This window comes from Nicotiana attenuata, chromosome 6, assembly GCF_001879085.1.
Source record: "Nicotiana attenuata strain UT chromosome 6, NIATTr2, whole genome shotgun sequence".
Classification (NCBI taxonomy): domain Eukaryota; kingdom Viridiplantae; phylum Streptophyta; class Magnoliopsida; order Solanales; family Solanaceae; genus Nicotiana; species Nicotiana attenuata.
The window spans coordinates 51,231,175-51,242,559 of record NC_031994.1 but is presented as its reverse complement, the minus strand read 5'-3'; positions in this window follow the sequence as shown (position 1 = coordinate 51,242,559).

Genomic DNA, 11,385 nt, shown 5'->3' with positions numbered 1-11,385 from the left:
ATCTTTTACAATCAAACATAGGTAAAGTGTGGCCAAATTAGAGTGTAAATATTAGCTCACTTGCATGATTATCATCTATTATCAATTGCCATGTAATTAAATTAAAACTTGATTAGGGAGAGTAATAAAGTTTCATATGTAGTATAGGAAGGTAAGAATCCCAAGAGTTAATTAATGGAATACTTGATTTTGATTTAGGCCTAATACGTATGTGGCCACTTAAAGTTGCCATGACTTTTTATTTTGACACTTTAACTAGAGTTTGTTTCTACTAGGCACTCTAACATGACTAAAAATTGGAGCAAGTGCACAAATAGTCATTCTTAGGTATGTTGTTGCTCCCAAACGCACACGCAAGTATATGTGGTCGTACAAGTAATAAAATGATAAGTCAAGTGTCGAACCCACAGAGACTTGTATCAACTACCCACTAAATCCACCAAGATTGCTATTCAGTCGAGCCAATTCAAGTTCAAGAGTGTAATTATACTAAATAATAATTCTAAGTAGTAACTAAATTATCAAGTAGTAAAATGGTTGTTATGTATTCAGTAGAGACAAATATTGCAGGGTTGTGATCGATTTACCAACTATTGTGTTCTAGTTAACTCTCCTTTTCATACAATTCACTCATGGTTGCTAATAAATCGATAATTGCTCTCATAGCCTTCTCCCGAAGTACTACTCGCCTATTCAAAATAGATTAACGCATATATTCCTATAAAATCTGTAACGACCCGGCTGATAGTTACGAGAATTTAAGATCCGTTCGGCGACGCACGATCTTTAACAGCTTCATAATATGAGTATCGACTTGCATGCATGGATGAATTCAGTTAATGGATGATTCAGAGTCAAATTAGAAGGAATCTAGTTTTGGAAGTTTAAACGGCGAGAATTTGACCGGAATTGGAATTTTGAGTAAACGGCCCCGGAATAAAGTTTTGATAATTCCAATAGCTTCGTATGGTGATTTTGGACTTAGGCGCGTGTCCGGATTCGGATTTGGAGGTCCGTAGGGTAAATTGAGGCATTTCGGCGAAAGTTGGAAAAGTTGAAGTTTGGAAAACGGAGAAGTTTGACCCATAGTTGACTTTTGTGATATAGGGGTCAGAATGCGATTATGAGAGTTGGAGCAGCTCCGTTATGTTATTTAGGACTTGTCTGCAAAATTTGGCGTTATTCCGAGTTGAATTGATAGGTTTCGGCATGAGATTTGATATTTGAAGATTTGGAAATTCATAAGTTTGATTTTTGGTTTGATTCATTGTTTTGGTGTTGTTTTATGTGATTTGAAACCTCGAGCGAGTCCATGTTAGGTTATATGACTTGTTTGTGTGATTAGACGGGGTCCCGGGAGCATCGGGTGTGTTTCGGATGGGATACAGGTCATTTTTCCCTATGTTTGAACTGCTGTTTTGCTGCTTCTGGTATCCTCCTTCGCGATCGCGAACAGCCTCTCGCGTTCGCAATGCCATGTTGCTGACCACCTCGAAATCCTTCTTCGCGTTCGCTTCCCACTCCTCGCGTTCGCGAAGCCTTGCATTTTCCTTCTTCGCGTTCGCGTCCCTCCCTTCGCGTTCCCGTAGGTTCCTGCCTTTCTTCTCCGCGTTCGCGAGCTCATCATCGCGTTCGCGATGGGCAAACCTGGGCAGAATTAATTTTTCTTCTTCGCGAACGCGTTCCTCTCTTCGCATTCGCGATGCACAAAAACCCGGGTAGACAGAATATATTTCAAAATCGAGGGTTTCGCCATTTTCATCACATTTTGACTTCTAGAGCTCGGTTCTTGGCGATTTTTGGTGGGTTTTTCACGAAATTCGATTGGGTAAGTGGTCTTCAACTATAATTAAATATATTCCATGAATTTGTCTTTATTTTTATCATTTAATTGTGTTTTGGGTTGGGAAGGAGTTGATTTTGAAGAAAGGTTCTAAAATGAAAAATCGTGATTTGAGGGACCAAATGGTATCGGAAATTGATAAATTTTGTATTGTTGAACTCGTAGCAGAATGGGTAATCAGTTTTTGTAAAATTTATCGGGTTCCGAGTTGCGGTCCCGGGGGACGACTTTTGGGACGATTTTTAGAATTTGATCAAGATTGAGACTTTATGATCCGGAATAGTCTCTTATGTGTTTTATTTGTGCTTTAAAGTTAATTTGGGTAGATTTGAGCCGTCCGGAGGTCTTTTCACTCGAGAAGTGCATCTTAGAGTATCAGTTTGTCGTCTTTGAGGCAGGTATCTTGCCTAACCTTGTGTAGGGGACTTCCCCTTAGGATTTGAGTCTGCTATGTTGATTGTAGTTCGTGTACGCGAGGTGACGAGTGCGTGCTCGGACTTATTTGTGGAAAAATTGGCCTTTTAGGGTTCTTAGGTCCTGATATTCACTGTGTATGAATGTGTACTTGATATGCTTGAGTTTTCCAGTTACTAGTTTCACCTCTACATGCTCTAATTGGAATTTATTTGCTCATAATTCATTCTTAATGCCTAATTGACTCATATTTTGCTTAACTGAATATTTTTACCTCTTCTATTGTCATGCTATCTTTCATAACTGCTCATCTTTATTGGAAATCATTATTATCTCCCATGTAATTGTTTGGTGTTGATTGAGGTGATGATTTTCTTCCCGCTGCTCATCCTTAATTGAAATCATTGTATAATCTTCGTAAATTGCCCAACCTTAAAAGAAGTTTAGATAATCTATATATAGTTGATATTTCCTTAATTGGAATTATTTGATTCGTGTTAGCTTCCTTGTTGTTAAATTACATATTGTGGGATCGTTGCTTCATATTATTTTCTCTCTTGTTGAGTTGTTCTTATCACGCTTAGTATTTCTCTATTGTGGTTATTCCTTGTGGGCTAGTTTTACCGTCTCCTTGTGATCGAAATTTCTTGAGTTGAATTACTCATCGTGTTCTTGTGTATGTTGTCATTGTTGTTGTTGCACTTGTTGTGGTAGTGCACAAGGTTTCTGCCGTGCGGTTGTTGATATTGTGATGTACGAGGTTTCTGCCATGCGGTTGTTGATATTGTGATGCACGAGGTTTCTGCCGTGCAGCTGTTATTATGGGGTTGCACGAGGTTTCTGCCGTGCTATTGCTATTATTGATATATTGCACATGCGGTGTGGTAAGGCGGGATATGTATATATATGCTTATATGTGGGTTGCGCATGTGGCGAGACAAGGTGGGAACATTATGATGCATGTGTGGCAAAACAAGGCGGGCACTTAGTATGTTATTATTTGCACACGTGGCGAAATAAGGTGGGCTATGTCAGGGATTGATTGTGATGATTTGTGATGGCCTGGGGGTATTCTTGTTGTTTAATATTGTGTTGTGGTACGCTTACCTGTATGAGCTTTATCTCGTGGAAATTTTGAGGAAACATCTTACGTGCTGTCCGTTCTTTTCCTTGCGCTTATTAGCTGGTAGGAACTATGTTAAAGCACTTGCACAAGCATACACGTAGTTGAACACTCCTATTAGATGTGAAGTTTTCCTGATTTTGCTGAATATAGATGTATACCCTCGTTTACTTGTTATATATGTGAGAGTGGCTCTAGTTTGCGAGTGAGTTATCAGCATGACCATGAGGTTGATGGGGGCACAGGATGCCAAGTGTTAGATTTCAGGTACTGGGGCTCGTGAGCTGTAAATTGTCCAAGATTTGGTACTTCATGGAAGTTGTTGGATAAGACCTGATGGGAACACTATCGTAGGACCTGAGTTATTGCTTACATTTACTGTATTGTGAATTTAGGATTTGGGTTTGTGTTTTCATTCGCTCTTCTATGTCATTATTTTTGGTATTTCCGCTGTTACTTGCTGTTTTTCTTCCCTTACTGTGATTGTAGTATTGTTAACCATTTCGTGTAGTTTTTATATATATATACATCATGTTCCATTGTTCCTATATTTGTACAGTTTATTGGACCAGTAGGTGTCTTGACTGTTCCTCGTCACTACCCCATCGAGGTTAGTCTTGATACTTACTAGGCACCGCTGTGGTGTGCTCATGCTGCTCTTCTGCACATTTTTTTTGTGCATATCCAGGTACTTCCACCCCGTCTTATCATCCTTGAGGCGAGGCGCTTCTGTAGAGACTTCGAGGTATATCTGCCGCGTTCGCAGACCGAGGAGTCCCTTTCTATCTTTCTGTAATAAGTATAGCCCTTTAGAAATTTTCCTTTATTTAGACATTTTCGGAGTTAGAGCTTCTTATGTATCTCTTAGCTTGTGATTCGTGAGATTCCGAGTTTTGGGAATTGCTGTTAGCTTCGAGAGTTGTTATTGTATGTGCCGAGCGGCACCTTAAACACTGTATCATTTTATTATTTCAGTTTTTAATTATTTTTTTCTGCAATTATTGTTTATATTCCGCATTGTTAGGCTTACCTAGTCGTAGAGACTAGGTGCCGTCACGATGGTTCACGGAGGGCGAACCGGGGTCGTGACAAGTTGGTATCAGAGCTCTAGGTTCATAGGAGTCATGAATCACAAGCCAGTTTATTAGAGTCTCGCGGATCGGTACGGAGACGTCTGTACTTATCTGCGAGACGCTATGTAACCGTTAGGAAAATCCCACTTCATTTGATTTCCCTGTCGTGCGAGATTTTTGACATCACAATCCTAAATCTCTGTCTTCTATTCTCTCACGGATGGTGAGGACACGTGCTACCCGAGATGATCAGGCACCCGTGCCCCCTACTACAGCCGTCAGAGGTCGGGGCCGGGGTAGAGGCCGAGGACGCGCACGTGGTGCAACCAGAGCACCCGCACGAGCTGCCACCAAGGTACCACCAGCAGTTCCAGCCGGAGTCCAGGCACCTGATACGCCTACTGCTACTACTACTCCAGCTCTTCAGGAGACTCTTGCGCAGTTCTTGAGCATGTACACCACTTTGGCTTAGGCAGGGTTGCTTCCCCTTGCTGCAGCCACATCTCAGGCCAGGGGAGGAGCACAGACTCCTGCCGCCCGCACTCCTGAGCAGCGAGTGCATGTTGAGCAGGTCCCTGAGATTATTCCCGTGCCGCCTGCAGTGCCAGTTCAGCCCAAGGACAGGGTATCGGCTTCCGAGGACGAGCAGCCAAGGCTTGAGAGGTTCAATAAGTACAAGCCTCCTGTATTCAGTGGTTTAGCATCAGATGATGCCTTGGGATTTCTGGAGGAGTGTCACTGTATCCTACGCACTATGGGTATATCAGAATCGAGTGGGGTTTCTTTCACCGCCTTCCAGCTTCGAGGAGCCGCCTATGAGTGGTGGCACACCTATGAGTTAGACAGTTCGGATGAGGCAGCTTCACTGACTTGGACCCAGTTTTCAGATATGTTCCTGAGAGAGTTTGTCCCTCAGAGCCTCAGGGATGCATGGAGTGCAGAGTTTGAGCATTTGAGCCAGGTACTATGACTATCTCAGAGTATGTTGTCCGTTACACCAGCTTGGCTAGACATGCCCCAGCCTTGGTTTCTACTGTTCGCGAGAGGGTTCGCCGATTTATTGAGGGGCTTATTCCCAGCATCAGGTCTAGCATGGCTCGTGAGTTGGAGATGGATATTTCTTATCAACAGGTGGTGAGCATTGCTAGGAGGATAGAGGGTATGCTTGCTAGGGAGAGAGAGGACAGACGGGGCCATGAGAGAGAGGGCAAACGAGACCAGGAAAGAGAGTTTGAAAAGGCGAGGAGGCCTCTTAGACCGGGGAGATCTGCTGGTCCTTATTTTGGAGGTAGGGTGCGACATGGTAGAGGTTTTGTGGGTCAGCCAGTTCAGTTCGCGCTTCAGGCTTTGCATAGTGACACAGGTGTTCATGGGTCTCGGGATACCCATACCGCACAGTTCCCACAACCTCGTCAGCAGAGAGGTTGTTTTGAGTGTGGAGATACTAGCCATATGGTGAGAGATTGTCCCAGACTTCGGGCCGATGTGTCACAACGAGGTATTCAAGCGAGTAGAGGGCGCCCAAGAGGGGGAGGCCCGACTCGTTGATGTTTTTCATGTAGTAGGCTTAAGGCCGCTACGCCAACTAAATTCCATTCAGGTATGATTTCGGTTTGCTATAGAGGAGCACCATCCGTAGTTCATTACAGTTCTGCTTATCGGGGTGAATTCCCTTATTTGTTGCTCCATTTATGGGTGTGTTTCATGATTAACACTTTGTTTATGTGATTACCCTGTTGGGAGGTTCTATGAGTGATAGCCATGTCTATCGTCTGTTCCTAGCCATTGTCGAGAGTTATGAGACTAGAAGTAAATTCCTGTTGTCCATTTTGGTAGGTTTGATGTGATTTCTGAGTATTTTTTTGGGTACGAGCTGTGATTTTTAACCGTACTTGTGATTTAGAGTGGAGGGCGGGATGCTCGTGATTTCATGTATTTTGATGTGTTGAGACCTGACTGTGTACCGCGGTGGGAGTTATATTAGTATGAGATGAGATTCTTGTGATTCTTTTATATGCTTTAATTCTTTCTTGTTAGATTGTTTTGTAGATTAGTATTGATAGAAAATTTGTGCTTGTCTGGCTTGTTTGATAGTTTCCTTATGTGTTTTCCTTCCCATATTCAGTCATTTTCGTTCTGTGCTTCTTGAGTTTTAGCTTGTGGGGTGTGTGCCCGTTGGTATTAGCTGAGATTTGGTGATTCGGGTGTTTAGTTATGTGGCTTTCATGGTTATTATATCATCGCCAGTGTTGTGGAGGTTTGAAACGGGTTCCTATTGAATATGAGGATTATGGCCGGTGCTAAATTTGATTTTGGGCGAATATTGTGATCAGAAATATTACTCTGGGCCTATATGTGATGTGTCGTGTTGTAAGGTTGTACTACATGGGTGTTGGTATGAATTGATGCAACTGGTTGAGACTGATACCGGGTATAGATTTAGAATCGGGTCTTTTTGAAATGGATGGAAGGTGAGAATTCTGGTTCTAAGGCTTATTCGTATTGCTAGAAAGGCTAAATTTCAGTCGAGATGGTATCGTCGGGCTTATGTGGGTTGGGGTGACGTGGGATCACCCGCGGGTGTATGTTGGAAGTGTGCATTCAGTGACTTGAGGACTCGAGGCAAATCTTGGCACGTTGGAGGACGAACTTTGGTTTTAAGAGGGGAGGATGTAACGACCCGGCCATTCGTTACTAGAATTTAAGATCCGTTCGGTGGTGCACAATCTTGAACAGCTTCATAATATGAGTATCGACTTGCGTGCATGGTTGGATTCAGTTAATGGATTATTGAGAGTCAAATTGGAAGAAGGAATCTAGTTTTGGAAGTTTAAACGGCGAGAATTCGACCGGAATTGGACTTTTGAGTAAACGGCCCCGGAATGAACTTTTGATGATTCCAACAGCTTCGTATGGTGATTTTGGACTTAGGCGCGCGTACGCATTCGGATTTGGAGGTCCGTTGGGTAAATTGAGGCATTTCGGCGAAAGTTGGAAAAGTTGAAGTTTGGAAAATGGAGAAGTTTGACCCATAGTTGACTTTTGTGATATAGGGGTCGAAATGCGATTCCGAGAGTTGGAGCATCTCCGATATGTCATTTAGGACTTGTTTGCAAAATTTGGCGTTATTCCGAGTTGAATTGATAGGTTTCGGCATGAGATTTGATATTTGAAGATTTGGAAATTCATAAGTTTGATTTTTGGTTTGATTCGTTGTTTTGGTGTTGTTTTATGTGATTTGAAGCCTCAAGCGAGTCCGTGTTAGGTTATATGACTTGTTTGTGTGATTAGACGGGGTCCCGGGAGCCTCGGGTGTGTTTCGGATGGGCTACGAGTCATTTTTCCCTATGTTTGAACTACTGTTTTGCTGCTTCTCGTATCCTCCTTCACGATCGCGAACAGCCTCTCGCATTCGCGATGCCTTGTTGCTGACCACCTCGAAATCCTTCTTCGCGTTCCCGTCCCACTCCTCACGTTCGTGAAGCCCTGCATTTTCCTTCTTTGCGTTCGCGTCCCTCCCTTCGCGTTCGCGTAGGTTCCTGCCTTTCTTCTCCGCGTTCGCGAGCTCATCATCGCGTTCCCGATGGGCAAACCTGGGCAGACTTAATTTTTCTTCTTCGCGAACGCGGTCCTCTCTTCGCGTTCGCGATGCACAAAAACCTAGGCAGACAGAATATATTCCAAAATCGAGGGTTTCACCATTTTCATCACATTTTGACTTCTAGAGCTCGGTTCTTGGCGATTTTTGGTGGGTTTTTCACGAAATTTGATTGGGTAAGTGTTCTTCAGCTATAATTAAATATATTCCATGAGTGGGTTGGGGAAGGAGTTGGTTTTGAAGAAAGGTTCTAAAATGAAAAATCGTGATTTGAGGGACCAAATGGTATCGGAAATTGATAAATTTTGTATTGTTGAACTCGTATCGGAATGGGTAATCAGTTTTTGTAAAATTTGTCGAGTTCCGAGGTGCGGTCCCGGGGGTCGACTTTTGGGCCGATTTTTAGAATTTGATCAAGATTGAGACTTTATGATCCGGAATAGTCTCTTATGTGTTTTATTTGTGCTTTGAAGTTAATTTGGTTAGATTTGAGCCGTCTGGAGGTCTTTTCACCCGAGAAGTGCATCTTAGAGTATCGGTTTGTTGTCTTTGAGGTAAGTATCTTGCCTAACCTTGTGTGGGGGACTTTCCCTTAGGGCTATGTTGATTGTGGTTCGTGTACGCGAGGTGACGAGTGCGTGCTCGGACTTATTTGTGGAAAAATTAGCCTTTTAGGGTTCTTAGGTCTTGATATTCACTGTGTATGAATGTGTACTTGATATGCTTGAGTTTTCCAGTTACTAGTTTCACCTCTACATGCTCTAATTGGAATTTATTTGCTCATAATTCATTCTTAATGCCTAATTGACTCTTATTTTGCTTAACTGAATATTTTTACCTCTTCTATTGTCATGCTATCTTTCATAACTGCTCGTCTTTATTGGAAATCATTATTATCTCCCCTGTAATTGTTTGGTGTTGATTGAGGTGATGATTTTCTTCCCGCTGCTCATCCTTAATTGAAATTATTGTATAATCTTCGTAAATTGCCCAACCTTAAAGAAGTTTAGATAATTTATATATAGTTGACATTTCCTTAATTGGAATTATTTGATTCGTGTTAGTTTCCTTGTATATTAAATTACATATTGTGGGATCGTTGCTTCATATTATTTTCTCTCTTGTTGAGTTGTTCTTATCACGCTTAGTATTTGTCTATTGTGGTTATTCCTTGTGAGCTAGTTTTACCGTCTCCTTGTGATCGAAAGTTCTTGAGTTGAATTACTCGTCGTGTTCTTGTGTATGTTGTCATTGTTGTTGTTGTACTTGTTGTGGTGGTGCACGAGGTTTCTGTCGTGCGGTTGTTGATATTGTGATGCACGAGGTTTCTGCTGTGCAGTTGTTGATATTGTGATGCACGAGGTTTCTGCCGTGCAGCTGTTATTATGGGGTTGCACGAGGTTTCTGCCGTGCTATTGCTATTATTGATATATTGCACATGCGTCGTGGTAAGGCGGGATATGTATATATATGCTTATATGTGGGTTGCGCATGTGGCGAGACAAGGTGGGAACATTATGATGCGAAACAAGGCGGGCACTTAGTATATTATTATTTGCACACGTGGCGAGATAAGGTGGGCTATGTCAGGGATTGATTGTGATGATTTGTACTTCCACTCCGTCTTATCATCCTTGAGGCGAGGCGCTTCTGTAGAGACTTCGAGGTATATCTGCCGCGTCCGCAGACCGAGGAGTCCCTTTCTATCTTTCTGTAATAAGTATAGCCCTTCAGAAATTTTCCTTTGTTCATACATTTCCGGAGTTAGAGCTTCTTATGTATCTCTTAGCTTGTGATTCGTGAGATTTCGGGTTTTGCGAATTGTTGTTAGCTTCGAGAGTTGTTATTGTATGTGCCGAGCGGCACCTTAAACACTGTTTCATTTTACTAGTTCAATTTTTAATTATTTTTTCCGCAATTATTGTTTATATTCCGCATTGTTAGGCTTACCTAGTTGTAGAGACTAGGTGCCATCACAATGGTTCACGGAGGGCGAACCGGGGTCGTGACAAAATCAATCTATTAAGAACGCATTAAGATTACGATATTTAATAAACAGTGACTAGGTATATTCCTATCCTAACCACAAATCCGTCCCCCTAAGAGTTAAGATCATGCTCTCTTCAATTCTTCTCTAATCTAAACACGACTTTCCCAAGTATAGCATGATAGTAAATAGAACCTAACTGCTGGCCAGACAATTAAGCAATTAATCACAGAATTAAAGAAACAATCATATATTGGTGAATTATAATCAAGGTTAAGTCAACGTTAAACAATAATATTCATGGCTAAATCACAATCCAAGAACTATGGGTTTTAGCCACTCATGACAGTATCAAACAAATTCATACGTGTTGGATAATTGAAAATACTAAGAAAAGATGAAGAAAACTGAGATATCTTCGCTCATTAATGTTTCTCGTCCATATTCTCCCTTCAAAGTGGCGTCTCCCCTCTAAAAGTAAGCTTAGTCTTGCTTTTATACGTGTTGGGTAGGTCTAGGCCCGAAATAACCTTGTCCCAGGCAAAGTTGGACAGAATTGCCGTCACCAGCGTCCAGCCCAACGCTAGGCGCCGTCCTTGGCGCTGGTAAATTGAGCACACTGTCTGGGGCGCCACAGGTAGCGTGCAGCGCTGAAAATGCCACCTTCCCCTTTTTCATCTGTTTTGGCTCTAATCTCGCACCTTTCGCCCCCAATTGCTCTCGGATCATTCCTACACATAAAAATACCTCAATTAATATAAATCAACACATTTTACGTCTGAAATCCACGAAACACGAGTAAAACATGAGGAGATATACATATAAATATATATACTTTAAGCTAAGCATCATATGCTATTTAAGGATTAGCCAATACTTATTTTTGTCTAGAAATTTTAAACTAAAAATCTCAACTTCAAAACAACTCAGGAAATTTTTGTCCTGAAAAATTGAATTGAAAAATTAAAATTCATGACGCACTGACTAATTATTAAATATCAGTCCTTTAGAGTGGCTATCTCATGTCATTTCTACTTAAAAAAAATGTACCTATTAAACACAAAATGCTGACATTGCAAAAAAAAGAAGTAAGTATTGTAAATATATATTATGGTGTTCAAAATAATATATTTTCTTTCCCTACTACCTATCACCCTTCGCCGCTGCCTCCCCCACTCATCTGCTTCTTCTTTCTTTTATTGCCACCACTTTTCTCCATGATTTTTTTTATTTTCTTAAAAAAGAGAAGACAAAAAAGAAAATAGTTGAAGATAAGAGATGGTTTTCTTTTAAAGCAAAAAGGAACGGTGTACAAAATATTAATGGAAAAAATGAAGTCTAGATAAT